Consider the following 26,379-nt stretch of genomic DNA (forward strand, 5'->3'; position numbering starts at 1 on the left):
GATTCATATTATGAGAAGAGTGAAGATCAAGACAGAAATTCTGAAGAGGACAACATTGTCAACAAACCCACATCTGCAACAACAAAAGGGAATATGAACTGGTCTGAAGCCCAAAAAGCCTTCTTAGAAGAGCTCAAGAAGGATTTTAATAGTCAAATGAGAGAGGTAAAGAGTCCTTCAAAAATACAATTGGCCAGTTGGAAAAAAAATACACTGAAGAAAACAAGTCCCTAAAAACACAATTGGCCAATTGAAGAAGGAAGGACAAAAACTAACAGAAGAGTACTGAAGAAACAAGTCCCTAAAAAACACAATTGGCCAGTTGAAGAAGGAAGTACAAAAACTAACAGAAGAAAACAATCTGTTAAAAACTAGAATTGGACAAATGGAAACTAATGTCTCTATGAGAGAGCAAGAATCAGTCAAACAGAAACAAAAAAATGAAAAAATCGATGAAAATGTAAAATACCTCATCAGTAAAACAACCGACCTGGAAAATCGACTCAGGAGAGACAATTTAAAAATTATTGGACTACCTGAAAATCATGATGAAAAAAAGAGCCTGGACAGTATCTTTCAGGAAATCATAAAGGAAAACTGCCCAGAAGTCCTAGAACCGGAAGGGAAAACAACCATAGAAAGAATCCACCGATCACCACCTGAAAGAGATCCCAAATTGACAATGCCAAGAAATATAATAGCAAAATTCCAAAATTACCAGATGAAAGAGAAGGTGCTGCAAGCAGCCAGAAAGAAACAATTTAAATATCATGGAACCACAGTCAGGATTACACAGGACCTTGCAGCTTCTACATTAAAAGACCGCAGGGCATGGAACATGATATTCTGTAAGGCAAAGGAGCTTGGAATGCAGCCAAGGATCAATTACCCAGCAAAAATGAGCATTGTTTTTCAAGGGAGGAGGTGGATATTCAATGAAATAGGAGACTTCCAAACTTTCCTGATAAAAAGACCAGAGCTCAACAAATAATTTGGTCTTCAAGTACAGGACTCAAGAAGTACTTAAAAAGGTAAATGGGACAGAAGGATACAATATGTTGTTAATAAGGGCGGGGGCTGTTTAAACCCCTACAAGGGAATATGACACTTGCAACCCTTGAGAACTGTATTGTTATTGCACCATGTTAAAGGAGTATACATAAAGAGGGTAGACATTAGTTGACTGTGATGTAGTGATAAAAAAAAATCTAATCAAATGTGTTAAATGGATGCAAATAAGTGGATCAATCTAATCTTAGAAATGGTACTGAGAAAGGAGGAGGCAGACAAGGGTAAATTACATTACAGAAAAAGACACAAAATCCTATTACAGCAAAGGGAAGGGGGGTGAGCATTGTTTGAACCTTACTCTCATCAGATTTGGCTGAAGAAGGGCATAATATAATCAGTTAGATATAGAAATCTAACTTGCCCTATAGGCAGTAGGAGGGAAAAGGGGAAAGAAAAGGGAGGGAGGGAAAGAAGGGAAGGAAGCAGCAGTAAGACTAAAGGGGGAGAAAAGGGAAAGGGATAATAAAAAGGGGAAGGGACTGAAGGAGGCAGTGTTCAAAAGCAAAACACTAGTGAAGGGGAGAAAGGAAAAAGGAGAAAGAAAAGCATAACTGGGGGGGAAGGATGGAGAAAAAGACACAGATAGTAATCATACCTGTGAATGTGAATGGGATGAACTGTCCCATAAAACGGAAATGTATTGCAGAATGGATTAAAAACCATAATCCTACAATATGTTGTTTACAGGAAACACATTTGAAAAAGAGTGACACATACAGGGTAAAGGTAAAAGGCTGGAGCAGAATATATTATGTGTCAGCTGAAGTAAAAAAAAAACAGAGGTAGCAATCCTGATCTCAGATAAAACAAAAGCAAAAATAGATCTAATCAAAAGAGATAAGGAAGGAAACTACATCCTGCTAAAAGGCACCATAGACAATGAAGTAATATCATTACTAAATATATATGCACCAAATGGTATAGCACCCAAATTCTTACAGGAGAAGTTCAGGGAGTTACAGGAAGAAATAGACAGCAAAACTATAGTAATGGGGGACCTGAACCTCCCCCTTTCTGCACTAGATTAGTCTACCCACAAAATAAACAAGAAAGAAGCTAAGGAGGTGAATCAAACATTAGAAAAGTTAGGTACGATAGACCTCTGGAGAAAAGTGAATGGGGATAGAAAGGAATATACTTTTTTCTCCTCAGTACATGGCACATACACAAAAATTGACCATGTACTAGGGCATAAAAACCTCACAATCCAATGCAGAAAGGCAGAAATATTAAATGCATCCTTTTCAGATCATGATGAAATAAAACTTATATGTAATAAAGGGCCATGGAAAGATAGACTAAAAAATTATTGAAACATATTCAACTCAAACCTATGTCCTCTGTCTATATATACTCCTTTTATCTGCCCTAATAATGTGACAGTTTCTATGAGTTACAAGTATCACCTTCGCCTGTAGGAATACAAACAGTTCAGCCTTATTAAGTCCATTATGATTTCCCTTTCCTGTTTAACTTTTTATGCTTCTCTCAAGTCATGTATTTGAAAGTGAAATTTTCTACTTAGCTCTGGTATTTTCATTAAGAATGCTTGAAAGCCCTATATCTCATTGAATTTTCATTTTTCCCCCTGAAGGATTATACTCAGTTTTGCTTGGTAGGTGATTCTTGGTTGTAAACCTAGCTCCTTTACCCTACAGGATGTCATATTCCAAGCCCTGCGATCCTTTAAGGTAGAAGCTGCTAAATCTTACGTTATCCTAACTGTGGCTCACCCAGACTTGAATTGTTTCTTTCTAGCTACCTGCAATATTTTTTCCTTGACCTGGGAATTCTGAAGTTTGGCTATCATATTCTTGGCAGTTTTCATTTGGAGATCTCTTTCAGGAACTTATCAGTGGATTCTTTCAATTTCTATTTTACTTTCTGGTTCTAGAATATCAGGGCAGTTTTCCTTGATCATTTATTTAAATACATTCTCTACCCTCATTTTTTTGGTCATGGCTGTCAGGCAGTCCAAAAAAATTTAAATTATTTTTCCTGGATCTATTTTCTGAGTCAGTTGTTTTTCCAAAGAGATATTTCATATTATCTTTTTTTTTGCATTCTTTTCATTTTATTTTATTGTTTCTTAATTTCTTATAAAGTCATTAACTTCTGTTTGCTCAATTCTTGTTGTCAAGGATTTATTTTCTTCACTGAGCTTTTATACCTCCTTTTTATTTGGCCAGTTCCATTTTTAAGGCATTAAATATCAAATTTTTGATTGAAACTCCAAGTTCAGAAAAACTCTATTGTATTGCAAATTCTTCAGATCTGTCAAAGCTGTATTCACAATTGTTTCAAAGAACTTATAACTAGAAATGGCTCAGGAAATCAGTAATCCCACCCCTTTCAAGTGACAGAGGAGCAGATTGAGGCCCGGAGAGGCTAAATGTCTTATCCAGGGTCACACCAGTTGTGAGCAGTAGAAAGAGAATCCAACATCACATGTTCTGACTCCTATCCTCCTTCCATTAGAGCATGAATCTTACAATATCAGCACATTGGTCCAAATCACTTTTATTATCCACTGGTCTGATCACATGATTTCTATTCTCAAAAACCTTTCAGTGGTTCCTCGTGACCTCTGGGATAAAATACAAACTCTCCTTATCCTGGCTTCCAAGGTCTTCTACAGGCTAGCTCCAACCTACATTTCTAGTGTTATTTTCCAATAATTTTCTTCATACACTATGTGATCCAGTTAAAGTGGGATCACTGCTGTTCTCCTAAATGAGCATCCTGTCCCCCATCTCTGTACATTCCCATGAGCTACCTACCATCCTTGAAATGTAAACTTTTGTCAATTACTCCCATGAGCTTGGGTGCCACTTCTGTTAAACTTTCTTTTATTTCCCATATTGGTAATGCTTTCTCTCTTCTCAATTTACCTTATAATTGCTCAAATACCATAAACATGTACCTTTTCATAGAATACAAAATATGTGAAGGCATGAAATATTTTGTTTTTATCTTTTTGTCCCTAATCCCTAAAATAGTAACCTGACCTTAGGGATAGGTACTGGAAATGTGATTTTGTTGGCATAGGAAACTCCCTTTGATTCTTTCTCTACAATTTATAGTCTTAGAAAACTGTTTAGAGACAAGTACCTGTCATACTGGCTAGAGTACTGCACCTGAAGTCAGGAATATCTACATTTGAATCTTGCCTCAGACACTTACTAGTTCTGGGACCCAGGGAAAGTCACTTAACCTTTACCTACCTCAGTCTTCTCAACTGTAAAAGCACCTACCTCCCATGGTTGTTCTGAGGATCAAACGAGATAATATTTGTAAAAGACTTTAATACAGCACCTGACATATAGTAGGTACTCAGTATGTGCTTATTCATTCATCTTGAAACTTTACCAGGGACACATAACCATTGTGTTTTAGAGGTGTGACTTATACCTGGATCTTTGAGGCTTTGAGGATGCTCTGTATCCACTGCTCTATGGTGCTGCCACCATCATATTCGATGCATGTCCTAGGTGCTTGCCATATTTTCATTCAAATTCAAGAGGCAAAAGTGTGATATTACATTGATATTATCACTTGACATCAAATTTGTGTTTTTGACATTGAGATTTCTTTTGAACTTAATTTATAGACTTTGAAGTAATTAGATATTACAGAACCATGTTGGGTTTTCCTGGAAATATAAAACTGAACTCTGGATGGAGAGAGGAGGCAGCTCCTCCAGAAAAATAACCCACAAATTTCTTCATTTGTACTTTTGATATCCTATGACTTTCTCATGAGCTGAACAAAAAAAAATGGAAAAAAAAAAGTTGTTCTCCTGAGATTCCTAGTTCACTCTTGTGGGATTAAAACTATTTTGATAATGTTTACATTTGAAGATGAAGTTTCAGTTTGCCTGAAACATTCTTAAACTCTGAACTTCTTAAGTTTTTGACCAGTTCTCTTCATTCAATATGCATGACTACAACCTTGGAAGTTCCATTAAGCTTAATAGGAAATATGCTGCTCATATGTTGATTAGGAAATAAATCCTTTCTGTCAAATGTATTTTTAAAAAGCAAAGACAACATTATGCTCAGGCAAATTCCAAGGCATTTAATATCAGATCATAAATTTTAAATGCCAAGCAATCCAAACCCAACCAGACCCTTTGTAATGAATGATGGGACATAAGACTAATTTTATAATAAGTCACGTTGCAGTAGTTCATATTAAATTAACCTTTTTTTTTTAGTTCCTTTCATGATGTTGCTGTGAGAAGATTATTTTGGCATCTGGTTTTCTACTTCACATTGCATTTCATCCAAAATCAGAGCATTTTTCTAAAGTAGTGGAAGACAAATTGCTCCAAATTAAATAGATGTAAATGTGATAGGGGAAAAGAGTATAGTGAAGAAAATGGCTTTTTGCTCAATGTCTCATACTTAACAGTAAGGCTTCACTTGTACTTTGGCTGAGCTTTGGAAGATTGTACTGGGAACATCGTGAAGTCGCCTCTTTAAGGAGGGAGACAGGAGGTGAGTTCATAAATCTAGTTGTAAGTCATTGGCAAATAATTTTTGAGAGAGAAATAAATGTTCAAAACGTTAATTAGGTCCTAAAAATTCCTCTCATTCTGGACATCAAACAATTCTTAAAAATCAGAATGCAAAATAAACATAAATGTAGCAAAAGGCTTACACATCTATTCAGTTTGTGGTTTTCTCCCTCCCCCCATTTCCCTGAGTAATAGTGATGGTGAACAAAGTGGAATTTTTTTAAGTTTTTGAAAAAATAAAATTAGCCAAGTTCTTTTATGCATACTTGGCACTTCTGCACTTTCTAGTTGCAGAAACTTAGATATGTAGGCTTCCAGCCAGACAAATGCTTTGAAAGCCCAGGGATAGACAGAAGGCAAAGGAAGTCAACAAATAGCACACAAAAAAATGGGAGCTGAAACAGAAGAGATGGGCTAGGGATTCAAAAGAATATCTTTCTATAAAGCATGAAATCTCCAATGCCCAGCAAGTAGGGGTATGTTGTAGAGGTCCTTTGAGTGAAGGACATTAGGCTGTGTTAATAAAAATCAGCTATGACATTTTGCTTCTTCAAAAAAATTGAAACATAATTCATTTTTAATTACAAATATTATTTTAAACATTTTCTTCCTTCGGTATAACATTGTATTGTTGTTTCCTGATTTCTGTGGAAGCAAAACCAAGATATATATTATAAACCTCCTAACTATAATTCTCTATGCAGTAAAATCCCAAAATAATAACTAGCCTGCTTCTATGAGATTGGCAACCTAGAAAGTATACCATCTGTCAATGCAACAGGAATAAATAGCTAAACTTCATGTCTTTTCAATGGAAGAGAAATAATATTACCAGGGAAAAAAAAAAAGCTAATATAGTAAGTAAGAGATTATTCTAGGTGGCAGGGTTGGTTACATTTCTTCTGAATTCCCAGGCACAGTTTTATTAGTAGATGACATTTTCTTCCATTTTCTCCTCTTTTGTTCCTCTTTCTCAAAGGAAAATGTATTCCTTTTCATTTGCAACCTCAACACCTGTGCCCTTGACCTAATTCCTTCCAACTTCTTCAGAGACCTTTCTGGCACAATTATTCTGTCTCCCTGAGATGTATTTGATCTCTTCTTTGGTGGCATCTTCCTGTCTCCTTACCAAACTACATACATTAATGAATAAATAAATAGACAGATGAATGAATGAATAAATATATGAAAATCAAAACCATAACCTATGAGGAAAAAATAATATTAAAGAAAAAAAAGAACAGAAGATAGAAAAGGAAAAAAAGGAATAAAACTGTTAGTTAAAACTGCTGCACTTCTAACACCTGTTCTATTCTCTTTTTTGATTTAGCAAGCAAACTTCCTGAAAATCTTTTCTACCTGATGTCTCTTCATCACCCAAGTTCCTTTCAATTCCTTGCAATATGACTTCTTTCTCATTTGTCCTATAGAATCTACTTTAGAAGATAACTTGTTGTTCAATCATTTCAGTTATGCCTGACTTTCCATGACCCCTTTCGGGGTTTCCTTGGCAAAGTTTTTTTGTTTTTATTCAGTCATTTCAATCATGCTGAGATCTTCATGGTTCCATTTTGGGTTTTCATAATAGAGATATTGGAGAGGTTGACCATTTCCCTCTCCAGTTCATTTAGAGATGAGGAAAGTGAGGCAAACAGGGTTAAGTGACTTGCCCAGTGTCACACAACTAATAAGTGTCTGAGATTGGATTTGAACCAAAAAAGATGAGTCTTTCTTATCCCAGGCCCAGTCTTCTATTCACTGCCCTACTTAACTGCTCAGATTACTTACCATTGGCCAAATCCATGGGCTTTTTAAAGTTCTTGTCTTTCTTAACCTTTCTAAAATATTTGATGCTACTAACCACTTAATCTTTAACAACATTTTCTACCTTCTTAATTTATTGAATATTTTCTAGATTCTGCTCCTTTCTCTCTGGCTGCTTCATTTCTTCAATTATTTTTACTGAATTATTTATCCTCAAACCTTCAAATATCCACAGTGTCTAAGGTTCTATATTCAGCCCTGTTCTCTTCTCTGTCTACACTTTGTCTTATAAAGATCAAATACTTTCCTACAGATTTAAACATTATTTCCTTGTAGTTGACTAACTGTGTCACAAAAACTTAGTTAATTGTGACTTAAAAGACCATCTAGTCTAAGTCAAAGTGTGAACAGAAATTGTTAGCAAGTGGCCATCTACGTTTTGGTAAACAATTTTTAGTTAGGTGGAACACACTACCTCCTGACACAGCACACTCCAGTTTTGGACATCTCTCTACCCTTACATCAAACCTAAATCTGACTCTATTGAGCAAGTATGTGGTACAGTGGTAGAGTGACAGACCTGGAGTCAGGAAGTGTCATCTTCCTGAGTTCAAATATGGCCTCAAATACTGAGTAGCTGTGTGTTCCTTGGCAAGTCTTTTAACCCTGTTTGCCTCAGTTCCTCATCTGTAAAATGAACTGGAGTAGGAAATTGCAAACCACTTCAGTATCTTTAACAAGAAAACCCCAAATGGGATCATGAAGAATATTCAAGCACTTGGCACAGTGCCTTGTATATAGACAATGCTTAATATATGTTGTTTTACTTGAAGATAATAAGACAATCCTTCTTTCAAATGACATACTTCAAATATTTAAAGATAACCAACATGTCCCTTGATCCCACCCTCCAAAAAAAACTCCTTAAAAAAAAAGCTAAACAACCCTTTGTCAGGTTCTCTTATGTCATGATCTTCAGTTCTGTTATTTAATTGTTTAATCTCAATATTCTCTTATGTTTGCCAGAATGGAATACAATTTCCAAGAATTAAATATGGTATTCTATCTGTAGTCTGATCAGGGAAAAAATATCTTGTAAATATCATTGCCTTCATTCTAGACTTTGAAGGCAGCTCAGGAAAGCATGAGTTTTCATTTATTTGTTTTTTGTCAGCTGTGTTAAAATCAATAACATTGATTCATATTGAGCAAGTGTTCCACTAAAATCCCTGGATTTTTCAGAAGAATTGTTGTTTACCTAAAGTATATTTATGACTTTTTAAAGCCCAAATGGAGGGCAAAAAGAAGGAGGAATAGAAATTTTCTCTGATTCCCAAAATCTCTTTAAACCCCAAATTCCCAAAACTCTTTAAAACAGACATTATACCAAAGATAAATATAACCTCATTTGTCTCAATGGTTTTGGACACCCAGAATCCAAAAAAAAGGTAAAAAATTACAAAAAAAAAATTTTAATGTGAAATTAAAGTAACTGACCTTGACCACAATCAACGTTCCTTCCCTTCTCCCAAGCTACTGGTTGTGAGGCTGCATTAGCACAGACCCAAGGACTCTAACACAGAAGCTTGCAACAAAATTCAAGCCTATACTTTGGTCTTCTCTCCTTCTTCCCAGTGTTATGGAAAACTTGGATATAGGCTTTGGCAGTTTGGGGAAGTGACAGCCATCCAATGTGGCAAGCAACAGTTCTTTAGAAGTAAAAGCAAGTAGGAGGCCACAGCCCTGTAACACCAGTGTGGCAGAGTTCTAAACTGATGTTGCCTGGGTAGACAACCCCATACCACCAGTGTGTCAATTTTGCTGATGCTGAGATAGACAACCTTGTGGTAGAGAACCCTATAGCATCAATGGTACAGTTGCAGCAGTGCTGGAGTGGACAATCTTGGATCACCACCACCACCTGAACTATTGGTGATGGGCCAGAGAAATAATTAATAGAGAATGCAGTACAGGAAACAAGGATATGATACTGTATGTGTGTATGTTGGACAGGGAGTGTGGCAGTGTTGTGCAGTATTCCAGTAAACCTAAGGGAAAGAATACAGCGTCTAACTGAGCACATTTCTTATTACCCAAAAATATTTGGAAGCAGAGATCTAGACAGGTGCAAAGTGTGAGAGGAGGCTGAGATGCTCCAAGGAAATCAGTATCAGAGGGAAAAGAGTCAGAAAGTAAATACAGGAAAATCAGAGAGAAAAAGAAATCTCAGGAAGAAGAAAATTCAAATATCTTGAACATAAGCACGTATGTCAACAGGGAAAACATTAGCAGCAGAAGGAATTATCATTTCTAGATTTATTAAATGAGTTCTGTCATCTATGAATAAATGCTACAAAACAAAGGAAAATGAGCCAATGCTTGATGAAACAGAGAACCCTGTGCAATGTGACGAGTACATGGAACTACAATATACTACTCCTGAGTATTTGAAAAGAGAAATAAGATGTAAATAATAGCAGAATTTCAGTCCTGTTCAGCAAAAATAGTGGCCAGAAGAAAAAAAAAAAACTAGAACCTACAATGACAAGCCTTACAAAACAAACAAAAGAGAGACTAACATATTGGGAATGAAAATACACAGAAGCAAAAGACAATCTAGAAGAAGAGAAGCAAAAACAAAAACAAAAACAAAAACAAAAAAACCCACCTCTATTAAAAGAAAGTATGTGCCCTATGCAAGCAAAGCTCATCTCAAAAATGGGATGTTTAAAGATGTAAGGATCATAGATCTCCCAGAAAAATATAACAGGACATCAAACTTTAAGACTCTATTGAAGAAAATAATATAAAAGAACTGCCCAGAACTTAATTTATTTTCCCTTGGTGGTAGCTTCACACTTTCCATTCTTGATACTAGTCATTTGGTTTTCTTCTTTTAAAAAAAAAATAACTTAACCAAAGGTTTATCTATTGTATTGTTTTTTTCATAAAACCAGCTCTTAGTTTTATTTATTAGTTCAATAGTTTTCTTAACTTCAATTTTATTAACTTTTCCTTTGGTTTTCAATATTTCTAATTTCATGTTTAATTAAGGATTTTTAATTTGTTCTTTTTCTAGTTTTTTTAGTTGTATGTCCAATTCATTAATCTCCTCTTTTTCTATTTTATTTATGTAAGCATTTAGAGATACAAAACTTCCCCTAAGAACTCCTTTCACTGCATCCCATAAGTTTTGGTATGTTGTCTCATTATTGTCATTCTCTTGAATGAAATTATTGATTGTTTCTATGATTTGTTGCTTGACCCAATCATTTTTTAGGATTAGATTATTTAGTTTCCAATTTTTTTTTAGTCTATCTTTCCATGGCCCTTTATTACATATAATTTGTATTACATCATGATCTGAAAAAGATGCATTTAGTATTTCCACCTTTCTGCATTGGATTGTGAGGTATTTATGCTGTAGTATATGGTCCATTTTTTTGTGTATGTGCCATGTACCACTGAGAAAAAAAGCATATTCCTTTCTATCCTCATTCAGTTTTCTACAGGGGTCTATCATATTTAAATTTTCTAATGTTCTATTCACTTCCTTAACTTCTTTCTTATTTATTTTGTGGTCAGAGTTATCTAGTTCAGAGAGGAGGAGGTTGAGGTACCCCACTAGTATCATTTTGCTGTCTATTTCCTTCTGTAACGCCCTGAACTTCTCCTGTAAGAATGTGGATGCTATACCATTTGGTGCATGTATGTTTAGTAATGATATTTGCTTGTCTATGGTGCCTCTTAGCAGGATGTAGTTTCCTTCCTTATCTCTTTTGATAATATATACATTTGCTTTTGCTTTGTCTGAGATCAGGATTGCTTACCCTGCTTTTTTTACTTCATCTGAAGCATAATCTATTCTGCTCCAGCCTTTTACCTTTACCCTGTAAGTTTCACTCTTTTTCAAATGTTTTTCCTGTAAACAACATATTTTAGGATTATGGTTTCTAATCCATTCTGCTATCAGCTTCCATTTTAAGGCAGAGTTCATGCCATTCACATTCACAGTTACGATTATTATCTGTGTCTTTTCCTTCATCCTTCACCCCCCCTGCCCTATTAGGCTTTTCTTTCTCCTTTCTCCTTTTCCCTCCTCACTAGTGTTTTGCTTTTGACCACCACCTCCCTTGTATTATCCCTTTACCTTTTATTCTCCTTTACCCTTACTGCTTCTTCCCTCCCTTCTATCTCCCCTTCCCTTTTCTTTCCCCTTTTCCCTCCAATTGCCTATAACATAAGTTAGATTTCTATACCTAACTGATTATGATATTCCCTTCTTGAGCCAAATCTGATGAGAATAAGGTTCAAACAATGCTCATCTCCCTCCCTCCCTCCCTTCTTTCCCTCTGCTGTAATAGGTTTTTCATGTAATGCGATTTACCCTTGTCTGCCTCTTCCTTTCTCAGTACATTTTCTTATATCAGACTAATTCCCTTGGATCCATTTAACCTACTTGATCAGATTTTTCTTTTTTATCATTACATCAAAGTCAACTTATATCCATCCCCTTTATGTATACTCCTTTAACATGATATAATAATGGGCGGAGCCAAGATGGCAGGGTGAAAGCAGTGACTTGCTTGAGCTCTCCTCAAAACCCCTCCAAATACTCATAAAAATGGCTCTAAACAAATTCTGAAGCAGAAGAACCCACAAAAAGACAGTGAAAGAAATTTCCAGCCCAAGACAACCTGGATGATTGATTAGAAAGGTGTATTGGTCTGGGCTGGGAGTGCAGCATGGTGTGGGCACACAGGCTGCAGTGAACCAGGAGCAGGCCTCAGAAGACTGAATCACGGGCAGCTGTGGAGGTTTCCAGACTCCTCAATCCACCAATGCCAAAAACAACTTAGAAGGTCAGTGGGAAAAGTCTGTTTCTGTCTGTGCTGAGAAAGGAAGGCGGGGTCTCAACTCCATTCCCCCAGAGCATCACCCTGGGGCTTGGGGGAGGCGGCTGCTTCCTGAGCTTACAGCCCACAGACTGAGGGGGAATCCAGTGGCTGATCACAGAGGGGTTAAAGGGATCTCTTTGCCAGTGCTGAGGCAGGAATCTCTTGCGGTACCCATGTTTGGATCTAGGCCATAATTCTGGGCAGTGGTGCTGACATGAGGAGGAGTGCTGGCTGGGTGGAGCTTGTAGTGGCTGTGGAGAAGAACCCCTCCTCACAGTTACAGGACGGAAAGTTGTACTTATAGTCACAGGCCAAGAAAGGAGTAAACACCTAACCCCTTATCATACCACCTGGGAAGAACTGAAAATTTACAGGTCCCTACAAGTATCTCTGAAAACAGCTTTACAAACCTCCCAAACTTGGGAAAGTGCATTCTCCACATTGGAAGCAGACTCTTACCTTAACAAAGAGTTTAAAACTCCAGTAATTGTCTGGGACCATGAGCAAGCAGCTCAAAAAGACCATAGCATCTTACTTTGGTGAAAAAGAAGATCAAAATATACAAGCAGAAGAAGACAACAAAGTCAAAGCTCCTACATCCAAAGCCTCCAAGAAAAATATGAATCAGTCCCAGGCCTTGGAAGAGCTCAAAAGGGACCTTGAGAAGCAAGTAAGGGAAATAGAGGAAAACCTGAGAGTGATGCAAGAAAATCATGAAAACAACTCAACAGCTTGCTAGAGGAGACCCAAAAATATACTGAAGAAAATAACACCTTAAAAAATAGCCTAACCCAAATGGCAAAAGAGGTCCAAAAAGCCAGTGAGGAGAAGAATGCCCTAAAAAGCAAAATTAGCCAAATGGAAAAGCAAGTCCAAAAGATTACTGAAGAAAATACTTCCTTAAAAATTAGAATAGAGTAATTGGAAGATAGTGATTTTATGAGAAATCAGGACACAGTAGAACAAATCCAAAAGAATGAAAAAATTAGAAAACAATGTGAAATATCTCATTGGCAAAACAACTGACCTGGAAAATAGATCCAGGAGAGAGAATTTAAAAATTATTGAACTGTCTGAAAGCCATGATCAAAAAAAGAGTCTAGATATCATCTTTTAAGAAATTTTCAAGGAAAACTGCCCTGATATAGTAGAACCAGAGGGCAATATAGAAATTGAAAGAATCCACAGAGGTCCTCCTGAAAGAGATCCCCCAAAGGAAAACTCCTAGGAATATTACAGCCAAATTCCAGAGTTCCCAGGTCAAGGAGAAAATATTACAAACTGCCATAAGGAAACAGTTCAAGTACTGTGGAAACACAATCAGAATAACAGAATATTTAGCAGCTTCTACATTAAAGGACTGCAGGGCATGGAATATAATTTTCCGGAAAGCAAAAGAGATAGGATTACAACCAAGAATCACCTACCCAGGAAAACTGAGTATAATCCTTCAGGGGAAAAAGTGGTCATTCAGTGAAACAGAGGACTTTCAAGCATTCTTGATGAAAAGACCAGAGCTGAATAGAAAATTTGACTTTCAAATACAAGACTCAAGTGGAACATGAAGAGGTAAGCAGGAAAGAGAAATCATAACAGACTTATTAAGATTGAACTGTTTACATTCCTGCATGGAAAGATGATATTTATAACCCATGAAACCTTTATCAGTATTAGGGTAGTTGGAGGAAAAAAAATTATATGTATGTATATGTAGATAGATAGAGGGCACAGGGTGAGCTAAAGATTAATGGTTCATATCTGGAGAATAAAGTTAAGGGATGAGAGAGTATTGTACTCAGAGAAAAAGAAGGGGAGAGGTAGAATGGGGTAAATTATCTCACAAAAAAACACAAAAAGAAAAGTCTGTTTCGGTGGAGGGGAAACGGGGGAAGTTGAGAGGGAATTAGTAATCTTAATCTCATAGGATTTGGCTTAAGAAGGGAGTAACAAACACATTCCTTTGGGTATGGAAATCTGTCTTACCCTACAGGAAAATAGGGGGAGAAGGGCACATGAGAGGAGGGGGAAGATAGAGAGAAGGGCAGATTGGGGAAAGGGGGTAATCAGAAGTAAATACTTCTGAAGACGGACAGGGTCAAAAGAAAGAATAGAATAAATGGGAGGGCAGGATAGGATTAAGGGAAATAGAGCTAGTTTTTCACAACATGTCTACTATGGATGTGTTTTTCATAACTGCACATGTACAATCTATATTGAGTTGCTTGCCTTTTCAATGAGGGTGGGTGGGGAGGGAGGAAGAGAGAAATTTGAAACCTAAAATTTTAAAAACATATGTTAAAAATTTTTTTTTCACATGCTACTGAGAAATAAGAAATATAGGAAATGGAGTACCAAAGTCTATCCTGCCCTACAGGAAATAGAAGGGGAAGGGGATAAGAGAAGGGGAGAGAGATAGAAGAGAGGACAGACTAGGGGAAGGGATATTCAGAATGCATGCCATCTTGTGGTAGGTGGAGGAGGGAGATGGGGTGAAAATTTGGAACTCAAAAACTTGTGGAAGTGAATGTTGAAAATTAAAATAAATAAATTAATATTTAAAAAAAAACCCATGATGCAATAACAGTACAATTCTCAAGATTTGCAAGTATCATCTTCCCTTTAGGGATGTAAACAGTTTGCCTTTATTAACAACATATTGTTTCTTTCTGTCACATTTACCTTTTTATGTCTCTCTTGAGTCTTGTACTTTAAGATCAAATTTTCTGTTGAACTCTGATTTTTTTTTTAACATGAAGGTTTGAAAGTCCCCTATTTCATTGAATATCCATCTCCTCCCCTGAATGATCATGGTCACTTTCACTGGGCATTTGATCCTTGGGTGTAATCCAAGCTCCTTTGCTTTATGGAATATCATGTTCCATGCCCTACAGTCTTTTAATGTAGAAGCTGCAAGGTCCTGTGTAATCCTGACTGTGGTTCCTTGCTATTTAAATTGTTTCTTTACGGCTGCTTGCAGTATTTTCTCTTTGACCTGGTATGGATGGAATTTGGCTACTATATCCCTTGGTGTTTTCAATTTGGCATCTCTTTCAGGAAGTAAGCAGTGGATTCTTTCTATGGCTATTTTGTCTTCGGATTCTAGGACTTCAGAGCAATTTTTCTTTATGATTTCCTGAAAGGTACTGTCCAGGCTCTTTTTTTCATCATGATTTTCAGGTAGACCAATAATTTTTAATTTGGCTCTCCTGGGTCGATTTTCTGCATCAGTTGTTTTTTACCAATGTTGTATTTTATGTTTTCATGTATTTTTAAATTTTTTTTTGTTTGAATGTTTCTTGCTTTCTCATAGAGTCGTTAGCTTCCATTTGCCCGATTCTAGTTTTTAACAAATTGTTTTCTTCTATTAGATTTTGTACCTCCTTCCCCAATTGGCCAATTGTATTTTTTAGGGATTTGTTTTCTTCAGTGTACTTTTTTTTCCAGTTGGCCAATTGTATTTATTAAGGACTCTTCTACCTCTCTCATTTGACTTTTAATATCCTTCTTGAAATCTTCTAAGAAAGCTTTTGCACTTCAGACAAGTTCATATGGCCTTTTGAGTTTTCAGATGTGAGTTTGTTGACAATGTTGTTCTCTTCAGAATTTCTGCCTCGACCTTCACTCGTCTCATAATATGAATCTATTGTATGTTTCTTTTTACTCATTGTGTTTCTTTATTCCCTGGCCTTTACAGAGATTAAGCTCTCCTGATGGGGAGCAGAAGGCACTAACCCAAGGTTCTTGTGTTGGGAGCCTAGGTCTTGGTTACTGGCTTTGTGTGCTGGGGCCTCTTATGTTGGCAATTGGAGGCTGCAGGGTTCTGGCACCTTACCTGGTGTTGGGCTGGAATCAGCAAAGTTGGAACTTTGGGCACCTCTAGGTTTCTTTTTTCAGCTCCTTTCAGATGAATGTTTCAGGGTGTTTATCAGCCTGGGCCCCTTTGTAGTGCTGCTTCCCTTATTTTTGCTGAGGCACTGGGAGACCCGTTTGCTGTAGAATGCTAAGGCACCAGGATCTCCTCCTGGTGTGCTATAGTAGGGCTTTCCACTAGCTGGCTGTGACATCTCCCATTCCATACTGCTCCCCTTGCCCCAGGGCAAGAGGGGCCTTTCCCATTGATCGCTCAAGTTGCCTTGGCTACTGTAGTGCTGCTCCGGGGCTTTGTTCTGGTTCAGCTGTTCCAGGGTTTTTCCTGGGGCAATATTTTCTGGGCTTTCAGAGGTTGATATGGGAGGGTGAGAGCATCTACATTTTCGCTCCACTATATTGGCTCCCGTGGCTTATTGACCTTCTTCTTTCTCTGCCATCTTGGCTCCTAGAAGTGGAAGTCACTTGTCACTATTTTGAGTGTTCAGCTCAGTTTCTTGCACATAATAGGTGCTTAATACATGTTTATTGGTTATTTTTTTTTCCATTTTAAAGAAACAAAATGTATGATTCAAAACAATGTCTACAGGACATAACTAAATGTGCTATTCCATGGTTGCTTCTATGTTCCCATTGTGTAGTACTAATGGATGGTTACTAAACACTCCAATTGTAAAGTAATTTGGTTATTTTAGACACTTTATGGACTAAATTAACCAAGTGGTTAATCCCTATTAATTTTGCAGTAATTGTCCATTACTAGAGATTAAACAAATGAATTGACCATAGAAAAATCCTTTCTATTTTGTCATACAGAAATAGTTTAAATTTTTCTTATCTATATTATTCATTAGATTGTAATTTCCTTGAAGGAAAAGGCCATATGTTAACCTAATGAAACACACTGACACAATACCAGCCCCATGGAAAAATAAAGACAATAAACTACATCAATAAGAAAAGTTGCATTGTAGTATTTAAAGGCAAGGGAGAAGGATGAAGTGGATAGAAGATTGAACTGGAAGCCAAGAAAGATGCAGGTTTGAATTCTGCTTTTTATGTTTATTAACTATGTCATTAACATGACATGAATCGGTCCCTAAATGCCTCTAAGCTCTAGTTTCCTCATCTGTAAAATTAGTGTAATAATATCTGGAATACCTACCTAATAGGGTGAGATAATGTATATAACATACTTGGAAAACTCTAACGCACTATATGAAGATCAATTATTATCAACAAATACAATGTATGTAGAACATAGAATGACCAAGCACACAGGAGGTTCAATTCAGAATACTACTGCAGGGAATGCAATACCAAAAAAATTGTAATAAATGCACATGGGTTAGAGTACCAACTCTGTCACTTTGTAGCTATGTGACCTTGGGAAAGGCACAGATTTCCTTTTATTTAAAATAAAGAGATTGAGCTAATGCTCTTCTATAATCCGTTCCAGTTCTACCATTATGTGACTGTGGGAAATCATTTTTCCTAAAGCAAATCCAGCCTGAAGAAATCAGTCTTCACAAATAATCAAGGTAGATAATCAGGTATTTAACACTTAATAGGTAGGAAAGCAAGTTAGCAACTGCTACATAATGCAAAGTCTGAATATATTGGGCTCCTAGTTAAGAAATTAGGCATATACTTCCATGATGTTCCTGTTGGAAGATAAATGTGAGAGCCCAGCATCTGTGTCTCCTAGTTGCCAGGCCCATCCATCGAGTGACCATTCTCCTGGCTTAAAAACTAAAACATATTGAAAGGGAATGTAAGAGTGGGATGTTTCCTCACTGCCAGCAAATGGAGACAGAAGCTGCTGCCAAGCAAGTATCATGCTGATGTATATGGGCTAGTTAGTTTTGGAATTTCTTTCTGCCAATGAATGGAAACCTTGTATTTGGAATCCAGTAAACTTCACATGGCCCTTTGGAGTATTTAAATTTTAGTAAAAGTGAAATATTTATTTTTGTTTTTCTTCATTTTGATTTTCAAGAATAAATGAAAGTTTTATTTGCAAAGGTCAAGAGAATAATATCTTGCGCTACCTACAATCCAGGGCTATTGTGAAGAAAGTGCTTCATAAGTGGTAAAGGGCTGTAGAAACATGAATTGTTGTTGTTGTTGTTTCTGTTTTGTTATTGTTGTTGTTTCTGTTTTGCTGCTGTTAGTGAAGCAGCCATTACAATTAACATAGGTCATGGTAGTAATATTGAAACTGGCAAAGAATTGCTAATTGATGCCAAGCTTTTTAGAAGACTCAGAAAAAGTCTCACCTTGTGGCAGAAAGCAAATATTTGCTCTCTGAGAGAGCAACATATTCATCTAGAAAAGATGAATTACTTTTAACAAGCATCCTGTAAGAGGTGACAGTACAATGAAAACTGGAAGGATGTACTTTTACCAACCCTTTTCCATTTATCTCTAAGTATTCAACACTCAAATGGATGTGACCTCTTTCTCTGTGTCTTTGTCTGTCTCTCTGTTCTGTCTCTCTCTTTCTTTGTCTCTCTCTGTCTCTCTGTCTCTTTCTCGTATCAAAAGCCTCTTCCCCTTATGTCAACTAAAAATAAGCATAGTGAAAAGTGGTTGGTGTACTGTGGAATGTTACTTGTGGAAGTCTGACTATACCTTAGTAAAAAATGCCATCCAATTTTTTTCTTTTACCTCTGTTGAGAATGTCATCAGTGTGAGAGCAAATTATCCTCATATTTTTATTGAAGTGGAAATTTTTTATAGTTGGATAAATAAACATGAGTTCATATTTCTTGATGTTTTCTCATTTGCCTTTTTGTAAGGTAATAAAAAGACTTGAAATATTTTCCATGTCTTTTAGTATCTTCTCCTAATTCAAATTCCTCCTCACCTTCATGATTATGTTGTTTCCACCATGCTTCTCTTCAACATCTTTCTCCTTAAGTGTTTATAAATGAATTTACAGTTTATATCTGTTGTGTCTTAGGCCGGCATCTTCTTATTCTTGTCAAATATATCAAGTGTTTGTTGACTGGACTGGTTTAGTCTCCTTTGGTCTCCTTGTTATGATAATTAATTTACCCTGACAAATTTCCTTATAAAACTATTGTAATGTGTATATAATTCTATTCTCCAAACCATGTCCCATTTTTCATTATCAATAATTCATTTCAATGTCAGGATAGAATTGTTTTGAATTCTTGTCATATCATTTTTTCATATCTTCCTTCTTGCAGTTCACTAATTTTGAACTTTCTTTAAAAAGTCAATGATCTGTAATGATTGTAAAAGAGTAATTTAGATCTCTGTATATTCTTTGTCCAACAATACTACTACAAGATCTGTATCTCAAAGAGATCAAAGGGGCAAAGATCTAATTGAATAGAAGTATTTATAGCAGCTATTTTTGTGATAGCAAAAAAAAAAAAGTTAGAAATTGAGGGAATGCGTTATCAACTCGTAAATGATTGAACAAGTTATGGTACAGGAATACTATTGTGCTACAAAAAATGTTGAGGGGGATGTTTTCGGAAAAACTGGCAAGGTTTATTTGAACTGAGAGAAAGCGAAGTGAACAGAACCAGGAGAACATTGTACATGGTAACAGCAATGTTGTAACAATGATCAACTGTGAAAGACTTACCTGCTCTGATTAATCCAATGATCTAAAATAGTTCCAAAAGACCCATGATGAAAAATGCTATCTACCTGTGGAAAAAGAACCAATGGACTCTGAGTAACATTGAAGCACACTTTTTCATTTTCTTTATTTTTCTCCTTGAATGTGTGTTTTCTTTAGCAACATGGCTAATATGGAAATATGTTTTATATAACTTCATATGCATAATTGAAATCACATTTCTTGTCTTCTCTGGGGATGAGGGAGTAAATTTGGAACTCAATTCTTTTAAAGAGAGTATTAATGTTTTTAAAATGTCATTGAGAAATATTTAATTAATTAAATGAATATATGTATATATACAAATACATATCTAAAAAGTCAGTGGTCTGATCACATACATTTAAGAATAATTCCCACAACAGTCTTGTAATTTAATATAATCCATTTCATATTTATGAGGTCACTCAGTACTCACTTCATCCAATGCCATTCAATTGTTTTCTTAAAGTCTTCATCATCCCTCATTCCTTACTACAGATTCATATTTTCCTATACATACTTATCATCCCTACCTATCTCTACCCTTTTGTCAAAGTCACTGAGTGAGGATCAAAGTACAAGTTAATTTAACTTAGGGGGACATATTGAGTTCTTGAAGAATTTTTATACCTTGTCTTCTACCACATGCATAGGTGCATTAGCTGCATTATTTTCATAATATCCTTTTTGAAAACATGTATCATGCATAAAACACTACAAAAAGTAAAGTTTCCTTTGTTGCCTTTTATGCTAGCTGAAACCAACTCTGAACAGGCTGTAAGGTGTCTATCTATTTAGTAAAAAACTTATTTCTCCCTCTGGTTTCACTTAAAATGAACATGTTACTATTAATATGATTAAGTTTCTGTCATAGCATGTTAGTCATTACACAATGTAAAAACTATTATTATTATTTTTAAATTAAGTTTTACTTTATTTTTCCTAAAGTACATGTAAAAATTAACTTTCTTTTTTCTTTTTTAAATTTTGAGGTCCATATTCTTTCCATCCCTCCTCCTCCTCCTCACAACCCATTGAAAAGGCAAGCAATTTGATGTAGATTATATATGTGGTATTATGCAAAATATTTTCAAATTAGCCATGTTGCAAAACAAAATGCAAAAAAAAAACACTACAGGAAAAATAGAGTAAGAAAAAAAATGGTAAGGTTTGATCTGTATCCAGACTCCATCTCTTCCCCCCCCCACCTTACCCCTCAATGTGGATAGCATTTTTCATCATGAGTCCTTCAGAATTGTCTTGGATCATTGTATTGCTCAGAATAGCTAAGTTGTTCACAGTTAAACATCATAAAATATTGCTATCACTGTGTAAAATATTATCCTGGTTGTGTTCATTTTATTTTATACCCACATATGTAAATCTTTGGAGGTTTTCCTGAAAGCATCTTGCTTATCATTTTTAATAGTGCAATAATATCCCATCATAATCATATACCACAACTTATTCATCCATTCCCCAATTGATGGACACCCCTTAATTTCCAATTCTTTGCCACCACAAAAAGGGCTGCTATATTTTTTATACATATAGATTATTTTCCTTTTTCTTTGATCTTTTTGAGGTACAGAACTAGTAGTGGTATTGCTGGGTCAAAGGTTATGTGTAGTTTTATAAGTCTTTTCGGCATAGTTCTAAATTGCTACGTGGAATGGTTAGATCAGCTCACAATTCCACTGACACTGTATTAGTGTATCAATTTTCCTACATTCTCTCCCACATTTGTCATTTCACTTTTCTGTCATATTAGTTAATCTGATAGGTGTGAGGTGGTAGCTCAGAACTGTTCCAATGTGCATTTTTCTAAATAATATCAATTTAGAGCATTTTTTCACATGATTATAAATAGCTTTAATTTCTTCTTCTGAAAACATCCTATTCATATCTTTGACTATTCATCAATTGGGGAATGATTTATAAATTTGCCTCAGTTGTCTATATATTTAAGAAATGAGACCTTTATCAGAAAAACTTGCTGTAACTTTTTTTTCCAGTTTCCTGCTTTACTACTAATCTTGAATTCATTGATTTTGTTTGTACAAAAAAAACCCTTTCTATTTTGATTAAATCAAAATAATCCACCTTATATCCTATAAAGCCATGTGTCTCTTGTTTAGTCTTAAATTCTTACCCTATGGTAAAATATTCCATGCTCCCCCAATTTGCTTACATATCACACTTTATATCTAAATCATGTACCCATTTTGAGTTTATCTACGTGTTATGGGATGTTAGTCTATACCTAGTTTCTGCTAAAATGTTTTTCAGTTTACCCAGCTATATTTTTTTAAACAGGGTGTTCTTATATCAAAATCCTAGTTTCAGGGGTGTGTCAAACACTAGACTACTATGGACATTTACTATTCAATATTATGTACCTAATCTATTCCACTAATCCACCACTGTTTCTTATCCAGTACAAGACTTCTTTGAAGGTTACCAGTTTTTAATGCAGTTTGAGATCTAGTACTGCTAAGCTACTTTCCTTCATATATTTTTTCTCATTGATTCCCTTGAGATTCTTGATCTTGTATTCTTCCAGATGAATTTTTTATTATTTTTTCTAGCTCTGTAAAATATTTTTGGTAATTTGATTGACATGGTATCAAATAAGTTAATTAATTTAGATAAAATTGTCATTTTTATTATATTGACTTGGTCAACACATAAACAATTAATATTTTTCCAATTGTTTCAATCTGGCTTTACTTGTAAGAAAAGTGTTCTGTAAATTTGTTCATACTTCCTGGGTTTATCTTGGCTGGTAATCTCACAAGTGTTATATATTGTTTGCATTTATTTTAATGGAATTTTTCTTTGTATCTCTTGGTGCTGTATTTTGTGGGTAATGTATAGAAATGTTGATAAATTACATGGGTAAAACTATATGATTTTTAGAACCCTCTATTGTCTTCCCTGTTTTTGCCACACTATCACCACAACTGCAAGAAGTAGGAGATTAAACAGTATTGAGATATATTTTATATTTTTTTCCATTTTCATGACTTGACAGAGTCAAAGAACTAATAAAAAAGTGGCTAATGAGACTTTCTATACTTAGCAAGACTAATCCTCAAGACAGCAAACTCCAATTTTTTTTTCATCTTGTTTATACCTGTCAGTGCTTGTTCTCTCTCACATAGCCATCAGAGTTATCTCCATGTCACTATGAGGAATTCAAATAAGTCTTTGCAAAAACTTTCTCTAATTAGGGATCATTAATGCAAAATATGTATGGGAGAAAAAAAAAACAGAAATCAAAGAGAAGGCAGGTCCTTAATGAGCGTTTCAAAACAATTTTATTTATTAAATATTTTTCTAATTATATATAACACAATTTTTAACAGTTTTTTAAAATTTTGAGTTCCATGTACTCTTCTCCCTTTATGCCCTCCCCCTCATTGAGAAGGCAAGCACTTTGATATGGGTTATACATGTTTAGTCATGCAAAACATTTTCATATTAGCCATGTTACAAAATAAAATGAATACCAAAAAAAAAGAAGAAAAAAAGTTGTTTTCTTTTTTTTAGGAATATAAACAGTTCAACTTTAATAAGTCCCTTATGATTTCTCTTTTCACTTTACCTATTCATGTTTCTCTTTTATTTCACACTTTTTTAAAAAAATTATTAATTTATTTTGATTTACCAACAATCACTTCAATATGCTTTTGAGTTGAAAATTTTTCTTCCCCTTCCTGTGCCCCACCCTCCCCAAGATGGCGCACAATCTGATATAGGCTTTACATTTACATTCCTATTAAACATATTTTCACATTAGTGAAGTTGTAAGTAAAAATTAAAACCAATAGGAGGAACCATCAGAAAGATGAAACAAAACTCAACAGAAGGTAAAAATAAGTGATAGCGATTCAACTTCCATAATTCTTTCTTCAGATGTGGACAGCATTTTCCATCCTGAGGCCTCTGAAGATGTCTTAGACTCCTGTAATGCTGAGAAGGGTTCAGTTTGACAATATTAGTCATCGCATAACATGGCTGTTATTGTGTACAAAGTCCTCTTGGTTCTGCTCACTTCACTCAGCATCAGACCATATAAGTCTTTCCAGGTTTTTCTGAAGTCAGCCTGTTCATCATTTCTTATAGCACAATAGTATTCCATTACATTCATATACCACAACTTGCTCAGCCATTCCCCAATTGATGGGCATCCTCTCAATTTCCAATTCTTTGCCACCACAAAAAGAGCTGCTATGAATATTTTTGTACATGTGGGTCCTTTTCCCATTTGTTTGATCTCTTTGGGATATAGCCCTAGAAGTGCTATTGCTGGATCAAAGGGTATGCACATTTTTGTAGCCCTTTGGGCATAGTTCCAAATTGGTTCTCCAAAATGGTTGGATCATTTCACAACTCCACCAACAATGTATTAGTGTTCCAATTTTCCCACATCTTCTCCAACATTTATCATTTTCCTGTTTTGTCATGTTGGCCAATCTGATAGGTGTGATGTGGTACCTCAGAGTTGTTTTGATTTGCATTTCTCTAATCAATAATGATTTAGAGCATTTTTTCATATGACTATAGATGGTTTCTTCATCTGAGAACTGTCTGTTCATATCCTTTGACCATTTATCAATTGGGGAATGGCTTGTGTTCTTATAAATTTGTCTTAATTCTCTATATATTTTAGAAATGAGGCCTTTATCAGAGAGACTGGTTGTAAAAATTCTTTCCCAATTTTCTACCTTCCTTCTAATCTTAGTTGCATTGGCTTTGTTTGTGCAAAAACTTTTCAATTTAATGTAATCAAAATTATCCATTTTGCTTTTCATAATGTTCTCTATCTCCTGTTTGGTCATGAATTCTTCTGTTCTCCATAGATCTGATAGGTAAACTATTCCTTGTTCTCCCAGTTTACTTATGGTATCAGCCTTTATATCTAAGTCATGAACCCATTTTGACTTTATTTTGGTATATGGTGTGAGATTTGGGTCTATGCCTAGTTTCTGCCATACTCTTTTCCAGTTTTCCCAGCAGTTTTTTTCAAAGAGTGGGTTCTTATCCCAGAAGCTGGGGTCTTTGGGTTTATCAAATAATAGATTACTATAGTCATTGACTACTGTGTCTTGCATATTTAACCTATTCCACTGATCACCTCCCTATTTCTTAGCCAGTACCAAGCAGTTTTGATGATTGCTGCTTTATAATACAATTTAAGATCTGGAATTGCTAGGCCACCTTCCCCTGCATTTCTTTTCATTAGTTCCTTTGATATTCTGGACCTTTTTTTTCCAAATGAATCTTGTTATTATTTTTTCTAACTCTATAAAATAATTTTTGGTAGTTTGATTGGTATGGCACTGAATAAGTAAATTAGCTTAGGTAGGATTGTCATTTTTATTATATTAGCTCGGCCTACCCATGAGCAACTGATGTTTTTCCAATTATTTAGATCTGATTTTATTTGTGTGAAAAGTGTTTTGTAATTGTGTTCATAGAGTTCCTGGGTTTGTTTCAGGAGGTAGACTCCTAAATATTTTATAATGTCTACAGTAAGTTTAAATGGGATTTCTCTTTCTATCTCTTGCTGTTGGGCTTTGTTGGTAATATATAGAAATGCTGATGATTTATGTGGGTTTATTTTATAGCCTGCAACTTTGCTAAAGTTGTTTATTATTTCAAGTAGTTTTTTACTTGATTCTCTAGGATTCTCTAAGTATATCATCATGTCATCTGCAAAGAGTGATAGCTTTGTTTCTTCTTTGCCTATTCTAATGCCTTCAATTTCTTTTTCTTCTCTTATTGCTAAAGCTAATTTCCAGTACAATATTGAATAACAGTGGTGATAATGGACATCCTTGTTTCCCCCGATCTTATTGGAAATGCTTCTAGCCTGTCCCCATTACATATAATGCTTGCTGAAGGTTTTAGATATATGCTATTTATTATTTTAAGGAAGACTCCATTTATACCTATGCTTTCTAGTGTTTTTAATAGGAATGGGTGTTGTATTTTATCAAAAGCTTTTTCTGCATCTATTGAGATGATCATGTGGTTTCTGTTGGTTTTGTGTTGATATGCTCAATGATGCTGATAGTTTTCCTAATATTGAACCAACCCTGCATTCCTGGTATAAATCCTACCTGGTCATAGTGTATTTCTTGTGATAAGTTGCTGCAATCTATTTGCTAGTATTTTGTTTAAAATTTTTGCATCTATATTCATTAGAGAAATTGGTCTATAATTTTCTTTCTCTATTTTGACTCTTCCTGGTTTAGGTATCAACACCATATTTGTATCATAAAAAGATTTTGGTAAGACTCCTTCTTTACCTATTTTCCCAAATAGTCTATATAGTATTGGAATTAATTGTTCTTTAAATGTTTGATAGAATTCACATGTAAATCCATCTGGCCCTGGAGATTTTTTCCTAGGGAGTTCATCAATGGCTTGTTCAATTTCTTTTTCTGAGATGGGGTTATTTAAGTATTTTACTTCCTCGTCGGTTAATCTGGGCAATTTTTATTTTTGTAAATATGTATCCATTTCACTAAGATTGTCAAATTTGTTGGCATACGGTTGGGCAAAATAATTCCTAATTATTGTTTTAATTTCCTCTTCCTTGGTGGTAGCTT

Source organism: Phascolarctos cinereus, unplaced genomic scaffold, assembly GCF_003287225.1.
Source record: "Phascolarctos cinereus isolate Bilbo 61053 unplaced genomic scaffold, phaCin_HiC Scaffold_1;HRSCAF=81, whole genome shotgun sequence".
Taxonomy (NCBI): domain Eukaryota; kingdom Metazoa; phylum Chordata; class Mammalia; order Diprotodontia; family Phascolarctidae; genus Phascolarctos; species Phascolarctos cinereus.